Source organism: Myxine glutinosa, chromosome 1, assembly GCF_964187855.1.
Source record: "Myxine glutinosa chromosome 1, kmMyxGlut1.1, whole genome shotgun sequence".
Classification (NCBI taxonomy): Eukaryota; Metazoa; Chordata; class Myxini; order Myxiniformes; family Myxinidae; genus Myxine; species Myxine glutinosa.
In genome coordinates this window covers 191,720,385-191,743,104 of record NC_136261.1, presented here as the reverse complement: position 1 = coordinate 191,743,104, position 22,720 = coordinate 191,720,385, and positions in this window count along the sequence as shown.

The window sequence follows — 22,720 nt, the reverse complement described above, 5'->3', positions numbered from 1 at the left end:
CGCCGACTGGGCATCCTCCGTCGTGCAAAGTCCTTCCTTGGCACACCTGAGCTCCTCACCACATACAAGGCTTTCATCCGCAGCTCAATGGAATACTGCTCTCCCCTCTGGGCTGGTGCTCCTGCCTCACACCTAGCTCGTCTTCACGCTGTTGAAACCAAAGCGTTCAGAATCATTGGAATCTCCCGCGATGAAGCTAACTCCAAGGGCCTTTCACTCACCGCAGGCAGGTTGGTGGTCTTTCCGTCTTCTACCAACTCCTCTCTGGCCTTGCCCCCCCCCCCCCCCCAGCTCTCTCTGGGCTCTGTCCCCCAAATATTCCTGCAGGTCGCACAAGATCTGCCTGCAACCCTCTTATGGTTAAACTACCAAAATCAAGACTGCTCACCTTCACTCCTTCATTCCTCTTTTCTCCCACCTCTGGAACAAACTCCCTCACTCTCTTCAATCCCACTCCACCCTCCAGGTCTTTAAAACAGCTGTACACCACCATCTCTTATCTTCCCCCATCCAAAACCTTGATCTTTTCTACCCCTGCTAATTTCACCCCAAATCAAATTTTTTGAAATACCAACTTCTGTCCTGGAAGTCCTTGGTGTCCTTGTGTTTTATACTTCGCCCACCCCCTCCCCCCCCCCCTTCCCATGCCTCCTCCCCCCAAGCCCTCTCCCTCCCACACATCTCCCTGCTCTCAAATGTTATGTTTGTGTGCTTCCCTTTCTCTCCCCATCTTGTCTTCCACTCCCTCTTTTTATATATCTTGTTTGTCTGGTTGATTTGTTTGTGAAACAAGTGAATCCTCTTGGATTGCGCTGAGGTTCGGGCATGGAATTTCTAGGAGGAAGTATAATTTGTATGCAATGAAAGTACATGTAATATGGGATCGAGTAAGATCGAGTAAGCTTCACCAGTGCGCGTGCGCGAATTTACGTCACGTCGGCAGCGAGAAGGTGTTCCCCAACACGAACCAATCAGGAACTGCCACGCCCACTTATATGATCTCAGAATTCCTGTGACAGGAATTAGCGTTACACTGGCTGGAAGTCAATCGCTAAAGGCGCTTCCTCAGCGCCAATCACCAGTGCGCGGGCGCGAATTTACGTCACGTCGGCAGCGAGAAGGCGTTCCCCAACACGAACCAATCAGGAACTGCCACGCCCACTTATATGATCTCAGAATTCCTGTGACAGGAATTAGCGTTACACTGGCTGGAAGTCAATCGCTAAAGGCGCTTCCTCAGCGCCAATAAATGTTAGCTCTTTCACGAGCCTCGATTCAGCATACAAAAAAAAAAAAAAAGTACGGCAAGGCTCATCAAGCTCGTCAAGCACCGCGCGTTCTGGCTGTAAGTTCAACACCGAGTCCTTCTCCCGTGCAAATTCTCCAACGAGCAAGTCCTTTCCCGTAACTGGTGCAAGTCCTTTATCTCCCTCTCTCCTCTGCGAGTCCTTTTATCTCTCTCTCTCTCTTTTTTTTTTGACAAACAGACACACAAAACAAATAACATCGGGAGCGGTAGACAAGATGGGGAGAGAGGGGGAAGGACACAAACACAACATTTGAGAGCAGGGACCGAGAGACATGGAGACATCGAGAGAACTGTGGGAGGGAGAGGGCTTTGGGGGGGAGGCATGGGAAGGGGGGTGGGGGGGTGGGAGAGGTATAAAACATATGGACACTGCCAAGACTTCCAGGAAAGAAGTTGGAATTTCAAACAAGGTGGATCTGGGGTGAATTAGTGGGGGTAGAAAAGATCAAGGTTTTGGATGGGGGAAGATAAGAGATGGTGGTGAACAGCTGTTTTGAAGACCTGGAGGGAGGAGTGTGATTGAAGTGAGTGTGGGAGTTTGTTCCAGAGGCGGGAGAAAAGAGGAATGAAAGAGTGAAGGTGAGCAGAGAGCCGAGATTTCGGCAGTTTAACCATCAGAGGGTGGCTGGCAGATCTTGTGCGACCTGTAGGAATATTTGGGGGACAGAGCACAGAGAGAGCTGGGGGAGCAAGGCCGGAGAGGAGTCGGTAGAAGACAGAAAGACCACCTACCTGCCTGCGGTGAGTGAGTGAATGGCCCTCAGAGATAGCTTCATCGCGGGAGATTCCAATGATTCTGAAAGCTTTGGATTCAACAGCGTGAAGCCGAGCCAGGTGTGAGGCAGGAGCACCAGCCCATAGGGGAGAACAGTATTCCATTGAGCTGCGGATGAAAGCCTTGTATGTGGTGAGGAGCTCAGGTGTGCCTAGGAAGGACTTCGCACGACGGAGGATTCCCAGTCGGCGACTGGCTTTGGAGGCCAGCTTGGAAATGTGGTTTTCCCAAGAAAGATCATGGCAGATGGTGAGACCCAAAAGCTTGAGCGACAGAACTTCTTGGAGAGGATTGTTGAGAAAGTAGATGGGAGGGTTGTCCAGTCGATCTTTTCGGAGAGACATAGTAAGAGTGTGAGATTTGTCAGGATTGAAAGACATGTTCCACATGTTTGACCAGTCTGTGATTTTGTCCAGGTCTTCAGAGAGTGAGGAGGCTGCAGACTGCCGATCTGAGGGAAGAGGAATGGAGCGGCAGAGAGTGGAGTCATCAGCAAAGAGATACAGAGGATTTTCCAGAGAGTCGGAGAGATCATTGATAAAGACCAGAAAAAGCACAGGGCCCAGCACACTGCCTTGGGGAACTCCAGCCTGAACGGGAAGGGGAGATGAGAGAAATCCATTCAGGGCCACACGTTGACTACGACCAGAGAGGAAGTCCGCAAGCCATGCATGGAGATTTCCATGGATACCATAGGAGGAGAGTTTGGTGAGCAGAGCTGGGTGCCAGACCGTATCGAAGGCACGTGATATGTCAAGGGAGACAGCTCTGATTTCCTGTTTGGCATTGAGGACCTCCATCCATTGTTGAGACAGCAGAAGCAGCATGTCCAGAGTAGAGTGACCTGGTCTGAAACCAAATTGATGATCAGAGATCAAGCCATTGGAGAAGAGGAAAGATTTCATATCCGAAGCAATGATGGATTCCATGACTTTGCTGATAATTGGGAGCAGACTGATTGGTCTGTAGTTGCAAGGATCTGTTTTTGCACCTTTTTTGTGTAAAGCGGTAATGTTTGCTGATTTCCAGGATGCTGGCAGATGACCTTGAGCAAAAGATAGGGTGAAAAGAACAGAGAGAGGGTGAGATAGAGCGGCAGAGCAGGATTTTAGGACCCGTGGGCTGATGCCGTCTGGTCCAGTTGCAGAATCAGAGTCGAGGTTTGACAAAAACTCCTCCACATTGTCAGGAGAGAAGGACACAGAGTCCAGGAGCAGTTGGGTTCGACTGGGAAAGGTGGGAACAGAGAGAGATGGGTTTGGGACTAAGGATTTTGAGGCAAACACAGAGTTGAGGCATTCGGCTTTGTCACGTGCGATGTCAACTGTGTGGCCATTTGAGGTAAGGGAGGGGATGGAGGGGGAACAAACACCAGAAACGGATTTGACCAGACGCCACCAGGATTTGGAGGAAGGAGACAGGTTTGAGAGTTCATTCTTGAGTGAGGAGAGATAGTGCTTCCTGGCACTCCTGAGGGTGGACACACACTTGTTCCGAGCTTGGTGGAAGGAACTGAGATTTCCTTCAGTTGGATTTGCCTTCCAAGAGGCAAAGGCAAGTTGTTTCAGGGCAACTGCCTCACCACAAGATTCAGTGTACCATGGACGGGAGGAAGGGTAAGACAACTGAAGGCGAGATGGGATAGATCTGTGCATGAGAGAGATCAGTTTGCTTTGGAAGAATTCCCAGGAAGAATTGATGTCAGAGGCAGTGGAGATGGGAGACCAATCCAGACGATTGATGGCTGCTTGAAGACCGTCCCAGTCGGCCTGAGTGAAATGCCAGACTCGTCGACGCTGAGGAGGCTCTCTGAGAATGGCCAGAGAGATGTCCACTTTGACAAGCACATGATCAGAAGAACCGATTGGAGCAGAAGAAGAGCAGCAGACATTAGCAGGGAAGTTAGTCATAACCAAGTCTAGAAGAGAAGATACTCCATTGGCTGAGATCCGGGTCGGGAAATTGACAGATTGTGTCAATCCCAGTGAGTCACAGAAGTCCTTTGCTGAGGTGCCATGACTGGTGAGAGAGGAACCCACACCCAACCAGGTGGCATGATGACAATTGAAGTCACCACATATGAGGAAGAGAGAGTTGGGATGAGTGGATAGAAGTTGGTCCATGTTGTCAGACAGTGAAATGTAGATGGAGTCATCACTGTTTGGGGGACGGTACAGAACACATATGAACAAAATGTGGGAGCGGAGAGGAAGCCGTAGCCAGAGGTACTCCTGGGGGTGAGGAGGAGAGAGGGCAGTGCAAGGAGAGTGAGGAAGAGAGTTTTTGATAAAGATAGCCACCCCACCACCAGGCCGAGGCTCAGGTCTATCATACCGGAGGAGGGAGTAACCAGGAAGAGATATTAAGGAATCAGAGACATCTTGAAGGAGGAAAGTCTCTGTTAAGCAGATCAAGTCTGGATTGTCAGAAGCAACCTGTATGGAGAGATCAGTCAGGTTTGAGCGAAGGCCCCGGATGTTTGAGGTCCATACCGTTAATGAAGAGAGAGGGGGAGCATCGGGTACAGGACAGGGGAGGGGAGGAGTAGGGTAAGATGAAGGATGAGAGGGGGAGGTAGGGAGAGCAGTTGTTAGTGTGTCAGCGATTGCAGAAGAGTTCCAAGAAAGGGAAGGATGAGGAGGATGAAAGGTTTGAAGGTGAAGGGATGAGGCACAGTGAGGGGTTGTTTGAGGGGGGGCAGAGGAAAGAAGAAGGTTGGGGGGGGGTGGAGGTATGAGATAGAAGGGAGACGAAGTGGGGAGGAGGCAGCTTTGAGGAGGAGGGGGGAGGAGGGAGAATTGGAGAGGAATGGTATGGGGGGAGATTTGAATGGGAGGGGTTGGGGGGGAGTTTTGAAGGGGAGGAGTGAGGGGGGAGTTTAGGAGGGCAAGGGCAAGGGGGGAGTTCAGGAGTGGAAGGGCAAGGGGGGAGTTCAGGAGTGGAGGGGCAGGGGGGGAGTTTAAGAGTGGCGGGGCAAGGGGGGAGTTTAGGAGTGTAGGTGCAAGGGGAGGGATTTGGATGGGAGGGGCAAGAGGGGAGTTTAGAAAGTGGATGATTAATGAAAGACGAACATTGAAAACAAATTGGGTTTGTTGTGATTTTCAAGTTCGCAATCCGGTTCAGAATGATGGAGGAGGGATGGAATGAATGTGAATTTAGACCATGTAGTGAGGGAGACGTATAAGATATTGAATTTCTTTTTTTTGAGGTGGAATGAGTTGGAGAGGAAATTGAGAAAAGCCTTTTAAATAGGAAGAAAAACAGCGTGTTGTAAAATACCACTGAGTAAAACACTGAAGGGGAAAGGTTATACATATTTAAATAATATTTAAACAGAACCGTGAACAATCTTATGTGCACAAAAATACCAACGGGGGGAGAGCCGAGAGGGACCACCACGAGTCACGTGAAGGGCAAACGGTGGATCAAGTGAAGATCCACCTTCGCGGTGGATCAAGTTGCTGCTCTTGCAGCAAGTGAAGTCCTCTCTCGCTTATCGGGCGTTCCTCTGCGAGTCCTTTTATCTCTCTCTCTCGCAGCAAGTCAAGTCCTTTCGTTATTAGTGTTCCACGCGCTAGTCCTGTTACCGCAAGCTCCCTCTGTAAGTCCTTCCGAGGGCTTTGTGCATCGGGTTATATAAGCACGCCCCGCGAACCTTCTGGAACTCACCAGACTCTTCTCACCATACCCTCTGACGCCACTACCCTCGAGCTCTGATTGGCGGCTCATGCTTACCGTCATTTCTTCTGCCGCTCCGCCTCGACTCTGCCCCAATCCTCCTCCGCCTCCCTCGTGTTAACTCGCCCAATATGAACCAATGTTAACAAACTGTATTGAGGCTACGGATGAGGCTAGGGTGGCTGGGAAATCGGTGGCAAGTAGGGCCTATTCTTCTGTCTTTACACAATGCAGAACTAACACAGGAAATGGCCTATTCTCACACATACTAAGAAATAACTATACTACAAATGAGGCTACATGTTGCTTGTGTGACTATCTATGGGGGGAAAACCTTTAACATTTATTGAACTCACTGTACAAACCTCAAAACCATAACAATATATTTATTTATTTATTTATTTTTCAAATATTATTGCATATATTGCAAATATATAATTTCAAATATTGCAAATATATATTGCAAATATTCCAAGCGACAAATTGGCATATGTATATTGTTACTGTCGCGGTTAAGATGTTATTTTTGACCGAGCGGTTGGTATGACCGCGACCTAACAGTTCCCCCGATTCTTCCCCAACTCACCCGATTCACCCCCAACTTTGACCGTATCGCACCGCAGCTGCCCAATCTGGAAAACTCTAAAACGACCGAATGCAAAGAGGAAAAGGAATAAGACGAGAAGACGGACAGAAGAGTAATTGGATTTATTATACACACAAGCAAAAAGAAAGCAGTCACGTTTATTTACAGACGAGATTAGATACACAGTGCAACGCTAGCTTACCTACAGTCTTAATTAACCCAGGGACAGAACAAACAAAAGACAGACTCACACGGGGAATGATGACAGGAATTGGCTGGAAGCAGAGGATGGCTTGGAGTTGTATTGTGCAGCACGATCGGCGCGTTTAGCAGCCGCCGTTCCTTCGCGGCCCTGCTCAAAACCGCCGTCCAGGCACCAAGCGGCTGTTGAGTGTTGTTGCTGCTGTGGCCGCCGCTGCTGCTGCTGCTGTGGACGTCGCGTGCTTTTCCAGGATTACAACAGGCTTTGTGCTTTCTGGGATGTCCTCTCCTTGGATGTTCTCTATGTTCTCTTGGTCCAATCACTCCTCACCACCGACAACTCAACGCAACCAACGCAACCACTGACCACCACAACGCAACCACTGACGACCAAAACCACACAACTCAGCTCTGCTTCTTGGACCCTCTCTCTTCTCAACGGCTTGGGCTCCCTTTTTGTCTGCCGGTAAAAGCTCATCTCCTTTGGACACGCCCTGCCTTGGGTTATATAGGCCCCGCCCCTCAACCTTTGCGAACCTCCCCGATCGCTCTTCCTCCGCCCTCTCTAGCCAAACCCCTGGCTCATGGTTGGTCGAGTGGGGCTGGCTCACTCCTCCCCTCTATGATGAGGTGGAGACACGCCTTTCTTCTCCGACCCTGCCTCGTGGTCAATGGCGGTAATTGGAGCGGAGGTAGTTTCTAATCGACAAAAAGGGGGAATGGAGGTTTTGGGAATGGGAATGAAGGGAATCTATCTCTTTTGCTTGGTGCAATGGAGTACTTCTATTAATGGGAGACACAGCCTTACCCTAAAACACAGAATAAGATATAACTATCGAACAGGGGTATTCTATTATTGGCTGTGGTGTGGATGCTTTATGGACTAATTATGGGATGCCCTTTGACCTTTACACAGCTCCGGAGGCAGGAGGCGCAGAATAAACAATAATAATAATTCACACAATCAAAAAAATATACAGTCCTCATATCCGCAACAATATATACAGACTTGGCATTTAATATGGAATATTTTTTTTTTCTTGACTTGGGTTTACTTTCTTAACTCAGTATATCAATCTGGTGAGTTTCTTTTACACTTTGGTGATTTATTTGTTAAAAGAACCATGTCACTGATTGTCTGTGGCAGCAAGAAGTCAACAACAGGATTATATCACAGGTGGCGTGGCAAAATGTACGGACAGGTGCATTTGACGATTGGCTTCACAGTCGGGTATACAAGGGTTGTTGCGTTCTGTATTAGTGGAAAACAACTGCTGCACGTCTCCAAAAGTTATTGCCGCTTCCTCTGGAGATGGTCCGTCAACTCGACAATGCTGTTTGTCATGGAGTGGTGGCTTTACGAAATTACGGCATGAAACAGCGTGCTATTGCCCGGCAGTATGGCATCACTCAAGGTCACGTGTCAAAGATCCTGAAACGAAATACTCAGAGGGGTGTCCCTACTCCAATACCGAGGCCAGGACGTCCCCTCAGAACCACAATGAGGGATGATCGCCAGCTGCATTTGTTAGTCCGCAATGGCCGTACCAAGTCAGCTAATCGGCTTAGGGCTGAGTGGCAGCAACTGACAAATGTGCCTGTATCCAGAAGGCTAGTCAACCAACGACTGGTTCAAGCAGGCTATCGTGCCAGGCGTCCCCTGAGAAAGCCACGCCTGACCAGACAACACCGCCAGCGCCGATTGCAGTGGGCCAGAGAGCACCGTCAATGGCAGCCAGGACACTGGAATCACGTGATCTTCAGTGTCGAGTCTAGATTTCTGGTCTATCGTCAAGATGGCCGCGTCCGAGTGTGCAGACAAGTGCATGAAGCCTACAACAAAGATTATATAGTGCCAAGAGTCCAAGCTGGACGTGGTGGGGTGACCGTTTGGGCTGCTTTTCATGCAGGGGGCAAAACTGACCTGGTTGTTCTGAATGGAAACCTGAACCAGTTCAAGTACAGGGTCATTCTGGAAGAAACATTGCTTCCATTTGCTCGTGCAGCCTTTCGAGGAAACTTTGTCTTCCAAGATGACAATGCACGGCCTCATCGTGCTCGCATGATCCAACACTTTCTTGCTGACCATGGTGTAGAGCATATGGAGTGGACTACCATGTCCCCGGATATGAATCCGATAGAGAACTTGAGGGCAGAATTAACGCGTCAAATCGACAACTTGGACCAGCAGCCTACCTCTGTGCATGAATTGCAGCAGGCTATTGTCACTGCATGGCAAGCGATTCCTGTCCAAACCTTGGCAAATCTTGTGAACATCATGCCTCAAGGTGTACGTGCTCTCCTGAATGCTCGTGGGGGTTACACGAAGTACTGAACTGTAATTTTACTGTCCGTAATCCCAGTCGTAATTTAACTTCTGTTTTTGTTAAAAAAAATTTGGCTAATGTGCAAAATAAAGAGATACTTCTGGAAAACGTACAGAAGTTTAACACAGTACTGTCCTTGAATTGAGTTCGATATCAGTTTACATCACTTTCAAGGGTCAATTTATTTGTTTCGAAATGTCAAATGTGTTTTTTGTTTCTTTTAAAGGTCACATTAACAAAATCTAGAATAATTTCAACATAATTCCAATGAACTTTTGGTTCTAAGACATCTTGAAAAGTAAGTTCACCCCCACAAAAAAATATTCCATATTAAATGCCAAGTCTGTATATATATATATATATATATATATATTTTTTTTTTTTTTTTTTTTTTTTTTTTTAAATTATAAATAAACAGGAATCGAATTCCTGCGAGGGGCGAAGTGTGAAAAATTCCGACTCAAAACGGGACTCGAACCACGGACCTCCATTGATTACGCGTCAACAGCCCACTGCGCCATTGAGTCAGCCATAATTTCCTCAGAATATATATATATTGCAAATATTCGAAGCGACAAATTGGTATATATATATATACATATATATATATATATAAATATAATATATAGTCTCCCTGACTATGGTGTAGAGCATATGGAGTCTCTCTCAGTCTCCCTGAGTATATATATATATATATATATATATCAAGTAATGAATGGCGGTTGGGAATTATATCCACGATATCCATTTTTCCGTTCTCCAAAAATCTCCAACCTATAGCTTTGTCTTTAAAAAAACTCAACGTTTCGGCCAGCAACCCAGCGTGCGCTGAGCCTCCACTAGCCTTCATCAAGAGAAGTTCCCTTGTTCACCTCCTCCCAGATATACCTGGGGGGGGGGGGGGGGGGGGGTGGGCCTATTCTATCAACCAATCACAAAGCTGTGTTGTGAGACCTCGTGACCATCGACCCATGCTCGGCTTATGTTGCAAGTGTTTTGTGTGTGTTTGAGCGGTGTATTGTGTTTTGTTGTCCGTGTTGCCTGTGTCGGCTATGTCCCACTTTGTCTTTGTCCTCTTCCCAACATCGGTGTCTTTCTGGTGTATTTATGCACCATTGACAGAGGAGACTGTGGCGTTACCACAGGCATACGGACCTCTCATGCATAAATCTGGGTCGGGGACCCAACCGCGCCTGCCACGCAAATGGGGGTTATGGATGTGCAATCCTATCTGGACACCTTCATGGCACAAATGAGGGCCTATATGGTAGAGTCAGGGAGTAAGATGGATGCAATGGGCAGTCGATTGGAAGTAGAGGGGGACAAATCAAGGGCGGATATGAAAGAAATGAGGGAAGAAGTAAGGGGTAACATAAATAATTTGGAAAATAGAATGGGGGAGCAATTGGGAAGCCAAATTGGGGGCATAGAGGTCAAATTGGGAGGATTAGGGGGCCAATTGGAGGACGTGGGTAGCCAAATTGGGGAAATGAAGGACGGGTTAACAGGATTGAAAATAGAATGGCCACCCAGGAGAACCAAATGGAAGGGGTGAAGAATGGGTTAACGGGGCTAGAAAACAAGATGGGAGGCAAATTGAGGGAGATGGGGGAGCAATCCGCCCGGGAAATTAAACAGATGGGGGATCAGATAGAGGAGGTAAAAAACGGGTTGGAAAGTAAATTGGATGCCCAAAGGAATGATTTGGAGCAGATGAGGGCGGCATCTACCAAAGAGATGGGAGAGATGGGGAAGGATATAAGGCGCGGAGTGAGCGAAGAGGTCGCGGGGGTACGCAAGGAGGGGAAGCAGTGCAAGGAGCGCATGGAGAGGGAGATGAGGAAGAGTACGGTGAGGTTACAAGGGGGTATAGAGGAGTTGACGCAGGGAGTAGGGCAGCTGACAGTGGGACAGAAGGAGCTTGGGGAGCAGGTGGAAAAGAACACGGCGGTGATAGGAGGGTTGAAAGCGACCCAGAAGGAAATAAAGAAAGAGCTTATAGCGACGAAGAAAGAATGTCAGATGGTACACGAGGGGTTGACAAAGAGGTTGGACGAGGTGACAGAGACGTTGGAGACAAAAGAGAGAGAAGTTAGGACGCACATAGAAACGACCAAGGTGGCCTTAGAGGGAAAAATTGAAGGGGCGCACCGGGAAATAAAGGAGGTGAAACAGAAGTTAGAGGAGGTGGAAGAGGGGGTGAGTGAAATTAAAAAGAGACGGAGGGAAACTAGGAAGGAGCTGAAGGAGGAAGTGATGGAATATGTGCAACGTCTGTGCTCACAGCATGATGATGTGCTTACTGACCAAATAAAGAGTTTACAGGTGGCGGAGGAGGAGCGAAGGGGAAGAGGCGCCGAGGTGAGTGGCGATATAATCGGAAATGCATATGGTGTGAAGGGAGGTTCAGTGAGCTTGGGGGTCGGTATAGACCCGGGCGTTCGTGAAAGGCCAAGGGTGAGGTGTGCGACTGGTCCGGAGTGTATGGAAAGAGAGTGTGTGCGAGGATGTCCGACTATGGGGAGTGCGAAAGGTATTGGTGAGCCAGGGTGTGCGGTGGTGATTGGGTGTGTGCAACATAGCACCCCCATGAATGGTATGGAGTATGTACCGGGAGAGGGTGCGCAAGAAGGTGCGCGAGAAAGGTGTGGAACGGAGGGGTGTGTGAGGAAAAGGTGTGCGCTGAGGAGTGAGTGTGCTGTCGAGAGTGAGAGTGAATGCACGACAGAGTGTGGTGGTGAGAGTGACACGGAGTGCGAGTTGGTTGTGGCGAGTGAGAAAGAATGCACACCTGGAATGGTTGAGCGTGTGCGGGAATGCACACCTGAGTTGGTGGTGAAGTGCGTGATTGGGTGTGCAAAAGAGTGCACACCCATGGTTGTCACAGAGGATGTGATCGAGGAGTGGGCGCGAGGAGGTGTGTTGATGAAGTGTGCGAACGACGAGTGTGCGCCAAGGTGTGCGGTGGTCAGGTGTGTAACGAAGTCTGTGAGCGGAATGAGTGTACCTGGGTGGTGTGTAAGAGAAAGTGCAATAAAAGAGTGCATGGAATGTACGGAAGGCGTTGGCGCGCGAGAATGTGTGAGTATGGGAAGAGTCACGTGTGGATGTGAGCATGCGAGTAAGGCATCGACGTTGACCGGGGCAGCGGTTAGGCCGACGTATAGCCGACGCGAGCTCTCGGTCGTGCCGGCGGTGTGGGCTGCGGGAGCCAGCGGGGATCGGGGTCGCGTCGCTCCTGTTCGGAGCATTGTGCACGATTCGGGTCGGGCCCCGCCCTGCACGGTCGCGTCCGCGCTTTGCCAGGCAAAGCGGGCGGCCCGGTTCGAGGGGAGGTAGGAGTGGTCAGAACGGCGCCCCCTTGTGGTTGCGGCATTCCGGCCGGGCAAGATTGGGCCATCGGGCAGGAGACCGAAAGGCTCCGCGCCAAGGTGGACCTCGAAATCTCGGCCCGATGAAACCTCCTCCCTGCATCAAGTGCCGGACGGACCCAACCGCAGTAGACAAACCACCCGCATTCATTGCTCGGCTTTGCGAAGCCGAGCTTTGAAAATGTAATGACGTACCAAGAGGCTCAGAATAATGGACGAATAGGGGTAGGAAATTGATGATTGGCAAATTGGATTGGCAAATTGGATGGGCCAATTTGATTGGCAAAAATTGGATGGGCAAAATTGATAATGGGAGATGCCCGATGTGGAGGGATGGCAAATCTGCCATCCCTCCCATCCTATCAGGGCACATGAGCATTAGTTTATGGGGTGGCTGTGCAAACTAGCCAGGGAGGGTTCGGATAAAATGATAGGGATTTAGAGATGACTTTTGGAGACTTGAGATTTAAGTAGTGACATTGTACAGGGGACGTAGGTAGATTAGCTGGTTGATAATGACGGGGGAGTGCTTAGTATAAGGGAAGACGGAGTACGAGTTTCAGAAGGGAGTAGTCAGATTAGATGATGCAGTGTGTGATTGAGTAATTGTGAAAGTGTGTGATTGGCATTGTATTGATGTGAATGGTCCTGGGAGGAAAGGAGGGTGCAGGTGGCACCAGGTGTGTGGGCACAGGTGTGCAAATACAGGTGAGAATGGTTGTGGGGAATAAATGGTCTGGAATGAATGGAGTATAGAATGGATGGTGTGGAGTGAGAGTGTGGAAAATGTGGAGTGGGAGTGCATGGTGCGAAGGTGTGAATGGGGGAAAGGTGGACCACCTCTCACGAGTACCCGGGGAGGGTAGTTTAAGAGTAGGTAGAGGGTATAGGTAAATTATGGTGGATATTGACGTCTGTGGTGCGTGTGTAGAATGGTGTTTGGATGGGTGCATTAGTAGAGTAAATTGGCTGGGCGTGTGGCCTGTTAGTGTGTATGGTTGAATGGGCACTCCGCCACTGCTAGTCTGTCGGCCAGGTGAGGCCGTAGGTAGGCTCTGGGAGCCAGTTGTGTTCAGTGGGGCCCGAGGATCCAGGGACGGACCCGGGTAGCCCGACGCCAGAGAGGGCGGTAGTGGGGAGAGAGCCAGAGGGCCTTCCCCAAGATAGGTTAGGGTAAGGAGCAGGTAAGCTCGGGAGGCAACTACGGTGGCGGAGGTGTGCAGGTGAGCAGGCCTGCTGGGAGCGCCACACGACCCAGCCCTGAAATTGTGCGAGAGCACCGGGAGTTGAATCTGGGGAGTGAGACCCCAAATTGGTGAGCGCCACAGATGGTCAGTGGGAATTTGTTTTTAGAACCGCATAGAGTAAAGCGGCCAATGGTTTGGCAGGGAAAGACCCCGGGTAGTGTAAAGAATGGTAATATCATTTAGAAGATAGGTAGAATGAAATCCCTTCGCACCATATGCAGCCACTCACCAAGGTGAGATAGACTCCACACCATGATGTTGTATTCGTAAATATTTGGTTGGATTGGAAGATGCATCATGACGTAAGTGTGACATTGTGCTGTAATTCCATCTCTTCCTCCTTAGGAGGGATTGATGAGGAATTGGAATTGGGGGCAAATTTGGATTAGAGGGATGGTAACCAATTTGGATTAGGGGAGATATGGGGAAGACGAGACAGTAGTGACGAATTTGTAAATGTGTAGAATTTTGTAAATACTGGGTAAGGGCAAGGGTAAGGTAGGTGACAGGAGTGGTGACGTACAGTAGGGACGAACTTTCTCCGCTTGCTCCCATGCGCACCTCACCTTGCATTGCCTTGTATTAATGTGTACCCTTGCGACCTTGCCCGGATGCTTGCTGTGTCCTTCCTTCCCCACTCACGGCTTGTTCTTTTGGGTCCGGGGGGAGTGCGCAGGTAGCCGCAGTTGTATGCCCGAACCACCGCTGCCTGCCTGCCTGGACCGGTACACCACTTTATGGACCACACGTTTTGTGGCCGCCCACCTTATGGACCACGGTTCTGTGGCCAAGCACCACACTGATGGACCCCACGTGTTGGGGCCTGACCCCTCTGCTGAGACCGGCCAGGATGGCCAGAGAAAGTCTTCGCTTGCGGACCTCGGTGAGGTGGCACTAAGCCATGCAGGTGGACCACCTTTAGTTGGCCCCTGCTGGCCACAATTTTAAAAAAAGCGGACGCGTTTTGTGCCCTTTTTATTACCACCAAATAGGCCGCAAGTAAAGAAGAGGAAAGATCAAGGAAGAAACATCAAGAAGCATCGGGCCAGCAGAGCAGGAGAAACAAGAACAAGGTCATCAGTTTGTTTTTATTGTGATGACTGGTGCTTTATTGTACTTATTGGTGCTCTGGTGCTCTTTTTGGTGAATTGTAATGCTCTTGTGCTCGGGGGTGCACTGCAATATCAATTGTGCATCCCCGGGCATGTGGGTATGGTGTATCGGTACAGTGCTGTGCATGCTCCTTCCTCTTTCAAAACATCTTTTTGTCTCCCAAAAGACAGGTCCTGGGTTTGCCGTGTACATAATTAGTGTCTTGTAAATAATGCTCCCCACCGGCTTTATGTGTAGTTTGGAAATAATTCCGTGATTCGGTTATCCTGTGGGTGTGAATCTGTTAGATAGAATGCAACGCAGCAGGCGGGATATACTTAATTGTTTTAAAACTGTCGCACTCAGGGTAAGGTTAATAGTAGAGGGTTACTACACCTGAGTGTCACATTAAGGTAAAATTTTCGGGCCGGGAAATCCCGTGAGGAAGTGAGGCTGCTGTGTTACGGTTTTCAGAACCTCCACTTTGTAAATTTTGGTAAATGTTCGCTTATAAATAATCCCCTGTAAATATCCCCATTATTTGGCTAATATTAAAGATCGCACCCTAGTTAGTCCATGTATAACACGTAGAACACCATAGGACCTCTCTGTAGTTATCTCATTATTATGTGTTTTAGTTAAGAATCTGTTCCCAATAGTTGAATCTGCGTTGCATTAATCAAATAACCTAGGCCCCCTTGCAACCACATTCATTTTGCGGCAATAGCCGCCCTCCAACTAAGTGCGCGCCTCTGCCAGCCGCAGCCGCCTTAGCGCTCGCCCACAAGGCGCCATTGAACACGCGGTAATCTGGAGGAAAAAGGGAAGGAGTGGGTTCGAGCGCCAGGAACGAGGCGTGGCCTGTCAATGTCTCCTCAAGAGGTGGAGCCAGCGAGCCCTCGCCAGCCAACCAGGGCCGAGGTGAGCCGACCGGTAGGCATGTCCTAGGAGCCGGCGGCTGGATACAGGAACGCCCAATAAAAGCGGCTGAGAGGGACTGCTTCACCAGATGAGTGCGAAGGTCCGAGATACGAGGTACCAGATGAGCATACAGCTGAATCGTAAGGCAGGAGAGTGGGTCCGTTGACGACGACAATACCGCAATATATTCGCATTGTCCGACCGGGTGAAACCGATACGTGCACCTGCCGCCGGGTTTCGCCTCAAGCCTGGAGCGTGGACCGGAGCGCGACCTGGAGCGGACCTCGATGCTGTGCCATCTGCCCGGACCTTCCTGCCCTGCCATCTGCTTGGACCTTCTCCCCCTTCCAGCCATTCCTTCCGGCCATTCCCTATTCGTGTAAGTATGTTTGTTCTGTCTGGGCGTATGATAGTATAAGACTGTTTTTAAGGTTGCCCTATTAGTGGGGCAACTTAGCATAACAATTGTGCATTTTGTGAGGAAAGCACCAAATTTGGCACACTAGTAGACTATCATATTATGAAAAGATCTGGATATTGGGCCATCTCAGATTCAGAGATTTGATTTTTGCAAGATTTCGATTCGATTGGGATCGAAGAGAACACCTTCTTCGTCTTCTGTACAGTGAAGTTGCCAGCCCTGAATTCTCTGGCTACATCTGGGTGCTTCATTGGGAGTGCAACCATGCCCCTCAGGTGAACAGGGACCCACCTGGCATAGTGTGTGTGGTCTAAGGCATGGACCCATGGGACCAGTTCCGTCAGGGCATCAAGGTACATCGTGAATGAAGCCTGCCGCAGAGAACGCACGTAGACCAGTACCAACATCTCTAGTTCCAGCACAGTTGCCCAGTACTGAAAGTTGGGAATGTCTTCTCCTCTCTGGTGACACCAGTCTTCGAACTCAGGCAGGTCTTCTGCATCATCAGCATATGTCATACAGTGGCGTTCATACGCATGGTGTTGCAGGATGTGCAGTGCCGCTGCAGTGATTTGATGAGCTCTTCTTGTGCGGGTGACGTGGGCAGCTCGCAGGAAGGAGTCGGCCGTTCCTGGCGTTGCAATCTCAGCTTGCAAATCTGCAAAATCTGCAAGTCTTGCAAAAATCAAATCTCTGAATCTGAGATGGCCCAATATCCAGATCTTTTCATAATATGATAGTCTACTAGTGTGCCAAATTTGGTGCTTTCCTCACAAAATGCACAATTGTTATGCTATATTTAGCTTAGCTGCAGGACTATTGTACACCGCTCCTTTCCTATGCCATCTCCAGGCATTGCAAATCGTCATTGCCGGGCACCGAAGGGGGCTCGGCAGTGACGCACGCTGAAAGAGAGTACTCAGTTTTCACTCTGGTTGTTGTACACCGCTCCTTTCCTATGCCATCTCCAGGCATTGCAAATCGTCATTGCTGGGCACCGAAGGGGGCTCGGCAGTGACGCACGCTGAAAGAGAGTACTCAGTTTTCACTCTGGTTGTTTCCTTGTTTTCTTGTTTTCTTGTTGTACACCGCTCCTTTCCTATGCCATCTCCAGGCATTGCAAATCGTCATTGCTGGGCACCGAAGGGGGCTCGGCAGTGACGCACGCTGAAAGAGAGTACTCAGTTTTCACTCTGGTTGTTTTCTTGTTTGTTTTCTTGTTTGTTTGTCCGGGCGATATCTCAGCCATCCTTTGAGCTAGGAAGCTGAAATTTCGGCACAATAGTGAGGAAGTCCTTTGTCAAAAACGGTATTTTTTTTTTTGATTAATCAATAAATTGAGGAGTTATTTAATTATTAGCGATTAATTAAGTACTTATTAAGTTATTAAGTATTAAGTATATTAAGTATTAAGTATATTAAGTATTAATTAAGTATTAAGTACTTAATTAAGTACATTCGGGAACTGAATGGCGTGCTGATGATGAGGGGAGTGTCGTTGAAGCTGAAGGGAAAGGTGTATGCTGCATGTGTGAGAAGTGTTATGATTTATGGGAGCGAGACATGGGTAATGAACGTAGAGCAGCAACGAAGGTTGGAAAGGGTGGAAATGCGAATGGTTCGACGGATGTGCGGAGTATCGTTGAGAGAGAGGAAGACAAATGATGAATTGCGAAAGATGATGGGAATAGAGCCTGTGATTGATGCTGTGAAAAGGAACAGGTTGAGATGGTTTGGTCATGTGTTGAGGAAGGATGAAAGTGACTGGTTGAGAAGAGTGATGGAAATGGATGTAGAAGGAAGCAGAAGACGGGGAAGACCGAGAAATACTTGGCTAAAGATGGTGGAAGAAGAAATGCGGGCAAGGGGGTTAACAAGGAGAGATGCAGAAAATAGGGCAAAATGGAGAAGATTGTCATGGGGACCGCAAGGCTAACCCCCGCTCTAGCAGGGAAAATGGCCTTTAAAATGCATGTTGTTGTTGTTGTTAAGTACTTGTTTAATTAATCAAATTTCCTTTCTCTTCTGACCATTAACTCAGGCACCTTTTGAGTTAGGAAGCTGATATTTGGACATGTCAATGACCAGGTGATTTGGCTGCAAAGGATATTTTTGATTTATTAATTAATCAATTAATCGATTAATTATTTAATTATTCGATTAATGACAAAAAAAATTTTTTTTTTTTAAGTTACAGATTCTGATGAAATAGTGGTAGTTTATGTGTTCTCTGACCAAATTGATTAATAATTTATTTTTTTATGATTATTATTTATTTATTTTCATTATTAATCATTTATTTATTTTCTTTCTCATTTGGCCAATATCTCAGGCACCTTTTGAGCTGGGAAGCTAATATTTGGACATGAGTGACCAAGTGATGTGGCTGTCAAGGATATTTTTTATTTATTGATTAATCATTTCATCTATTAATTATTTATTGATTAATCGATTAATTATTTATTGAGTAATCAATTAATTATTTAATTTTTTATAAATGACTTATTTAATTAAATTTCTAAAAGATACATCTTCGGATGAAGCACTAGTGGTTTAGTTATGCGATTAGCCAATTGATTAATGAAAATATTTTGTGATAATCTTTTATTGAGTTTAATTATACAATTAATCAATCAATTAGTGTACACCTCTCCCTCCCAATGCAGCCTCAATGAGCTGCACTGCGGGCGCCCCGGCAATGCCGCGCTGCAGCATATTTAATTATTTGGCATGGGGCGGTGTACTTTGAATGTATGTGTACTTGTTGTACACCGCTCCTTTCCTATGCCATCTCCAGGCATTGCAAATCGTCATTGCCGGGCACCAAAGCGGGCTCGGCAGTGACGCACGCTGAAAGAGAGTACTCAGTTTTCACTCTGGTTTCTTGTTTTCTTGCTTTCTTGTTTGTTTGTCCGGACGATATCTCAGCCATCCTTTAAGCTAGGAAGCTGAAATTTCGGCACAATAGTGAGCAAGTCCTTTGTCAAAAACGGTATTTTTTTTTTTGATTAATCAATAAATTGAGGAGTTATTTAATTATTAGCGATTAATTAAGTACTTATTTAATTAATCAAATTTCCTTTCTCTTCTGACCATTAACTCAGGCACCTTTTGAGTTAGGAAGCTGATATTTGGACATGCCAATGACCAGGTGATTTGGCTGCAAAGGATATTTTTGATTTATTAATTAATCAATTAATCGATTAATTATTTAATTCTTCGATTAATGACAAAAAAAATTTTTTTTTTAAAGTTACAGATTCTGATGAAATAGTGGTAGTTTATGTGTTCTCTGACCAAATTGATTAATAATTTAATTTTTTAATGATTATTATTTATTTATTTTCATTATTAATCATTTTTTTATTTTCTTTCTCATTTGGCCAATATCTCAGGCACCTTTTGAGCTGGGAAGCTAATATTTGGACATGAGTGACCAAGTGATGTGGCTATCAAGGATATTTTTGATTTATTGTACACCGCTCCTTTCCTATGCCATCTCCAGGCATTGCAAATCGTCATTGCCGGGCACCAAAGGGGGCTCGGCAGTGACGCACGCTGAAAGAGAGTACTCAGTTTTCACTCTGGTTTCTTGTTTGTTTGTTTTCTTGGTTGTCCGGACGATATCTCAGCCATCCTTTGAGCTAGGAAGCTGAAATTTCGGCACAGTAGTGAGCAAGTCCTTTGTCAAATACGGTATTTTTTGTTTTTTGAATAATCAATTAATTGAGGAGTTATTTAATTATTAGCGTTTAATTAAGTACTTATTTAATTAATTAAATTTCATTTCTCTTCTGACCATTATTAACTCAGGCACCTTTTGAGTTAGGAAGCTGATATTTGGACATGCCAATGACCAGGTGATTTGGCTGCAAAGGATATTTTTGATTTATTAATTAATCAATTAATCGATTAATTATTTAATTATTCGATTAATGACAAAAAATTTTTTTTTTTTAAAGTTACAGATTCTGATGAAATAGTGGTAGTTTATGTGTTCTCTGACCAAATTGATTAATAATTTAATTTTTTTATGATTATTATTTATTTATTTTCATTATTAATCATTTATTTATTTTCTTTCTCATTTGGCCAATATCTCAGGCACCTTTTGAGCTGGGAAGCTAATATTTGGACATGAGTGACCAAGTGATGTGGCTATCAAGGATATTTTTGATTTATTGATTAATCATTTCATCTATTAATTATTTATTGATTAATCGATTAATTATTTATTGAGTAATCAATTAATTATTTAATTTTTTATAAATGACTTATTTAATTAAATTTCTAAAAGATACATCTTCGGATGAAGCACTAGTGGTTTAGTTATGCGATTAGCCAATTGATTATGAAAATATTTTGTGATAATCTTTTATTGATTTTAATTATACAATTAATCAATCAATTAGTGTACACGTCTCCCTCCCAATGCAGCCTCAATGAGCTGCACTGCGGTATTGCCGGGCGCCTGAGGCGCCCCGGCAATGCCGCGCTGCAGCATATTTAATTATTTGGCATGGGGCGGTGTACTTTGAATGTATGTGTACTTGTTGATTAATCATTTCATCTATTAATTATTTATTGATTAATCGATTAATTATTTATTGAGTAATCAATTAATTATTTAATTTTTTATAAATGACTTATTTAATTAAATTTCTAAAAGATACATCTTCGGATGAAGCACTAGTGGTTTAGTTATGCGATTAGCCAATTGATTATGAAAATATTTTGTGATAATCTTTTATTGATTTTAATTATACAATTAATCAATCAATTAGTGTACACCTCTCCCTCCCAATGCAGCCTCAATGAGCTGCACTGCGGTATTGCCGGGCGCCTAAGGCGCCCCGGCAATGCCGCGCTGCAGCATATTTAATTATTTGGCATGGGGCGGTGTACTTTGAATGTATGTGTACTTGTTATTTATTTATTTTCATTATTAATCATTTATTTATTTTTTCTCATTTGGCCAATATCTCAGGCACCTTTTTTTTTTGTACACCGCACCTTTCCTATGCCATCTCCAGGAATTGCAAATCGTCATTGCTGGGCACCGAAGGGGGCTCGGCAGTGACGCACGCTGAAAGGGAGTACTCAGTTTTCACTCTGTTTGTTTGTTTGTTTGTTTGTTTTCTTTCTTGGTTGTCCGGGCGATATCTCAGCCATCCTTTGAGCTAGGAAGCTGAAATTTCGGCACAATAGTGAGCAAGTCCTTTGTCAAAAACGTTATTTTTTGTTTTTTGATTAATCAATTAATTGAGGAGTTATTTAATTATTAACGATTAATTAAGTACTTATTTAATTAATCAAATTTCCTTTCTCTTCTGACCATTAACTCAGGCACCTTTTGAGTTAGGAAGCTGATATTTGGACATGCCAATGACCACGTGATTTGGCTGCAAAGACTATTTTTGATTTATTATTTAATCAATTCATCGATTAATTATTTAATTATTCGATTAATGACGATTTTTTGTTTGTTTGTTTTAGTTACAGATTCTGATGAAATGGTGGTGGTTTGTGTGTTCTCTGACCGAATTGATTAATAATTAAATTTTTTAATGATTATTATTTATTTATTTTCATTATTAATCATTTACTTAATTTCTTTCTCATTTGGCCAATATCTCAGGCATCTTTTGAGCTGCGAAGCTAATATTTGGACATGAATGACCAAGTGATGTGGCTATCAAGGATATTTTTGATTTATTGATTAATCATTTAATCGATTAATTATTTCTTGATTAATCGATTAATTATCTGTTGACTAATCAATTAATTATTTAATTTTTTATTAATGACTTATTTAATTATATTTCTAAAAGATACATCTTCGGATGAAGCACTCGTGGTTTAGTTATGCTATTAGCCAATTGATTATGAAAATATTTTGTGATAATCCTTTATTGATTTTAATTATACAATTAATCAATCAATTAGTGCACACCTCTCCCTCCCAATGCAGCCTCAATGAGCTGCACTGCAGTATTGCCGGGCGCCGTAGGCGCCCCGGTAATGCCGCGCTGTAGGATATTTAATTATTTGGCATGGGGGCGGTGTACTTTGAATGTATCTGTACTTGTTGTACACCGCTCCTTTCCTATGCCATCTCCAGGCATTGCAAATCGTCATTGCCGGGCACCAAAGGGGGCTCGGCAGTGACGCACGCTGAAAGAGAGTACTCAGTTTTCACTCTGGTTTCTTGTTGTACACCGCTCCTTTCCTATGCCATCTCCAGGCATTGCAAATCGTCATTGCCGGGCACCAAAGGGGGCTCGGCAGTGACGCACGCTGAAAGAGAGTACTCAGTTTTCACTCTGGTTTCTTGTTTTCTTGTTTTCTTTCTTTCTTTCTTGCTTTCTTGTTTGTTTGTCCGGACGATATCTCAGCCATCCTTTAAGCTAGGAAGCTGAAATTTCGGCACAATAGTGAGCAAGTCCTTTGTCAAAAACAGTATTTTTTTTTTTTGATTAATCAATAAATTGGGGAGTTATTTAATTATTAGCGATTAATTAAGTACTTATTTAATTAATCAAATTTCCTTTCTCTTCTGACCATTAACTCAGGCACCTTTTGAGTTAGGAAGCTGATATTTGGACATGCCAATGACCAGGTGATTTGGCTGCAAAGGATATTTTTGATTTATTAATTAATCAATTAATCGATTAATTATTTAATTATTCGATTAATGACAAAAAAATTTTTTTTTTAAAGTTACAGATTCTGATGAAATAGTGGTAGTTTATGTGTTCTCTGACCAAATTGATTAATAATTTAATTTTTTTA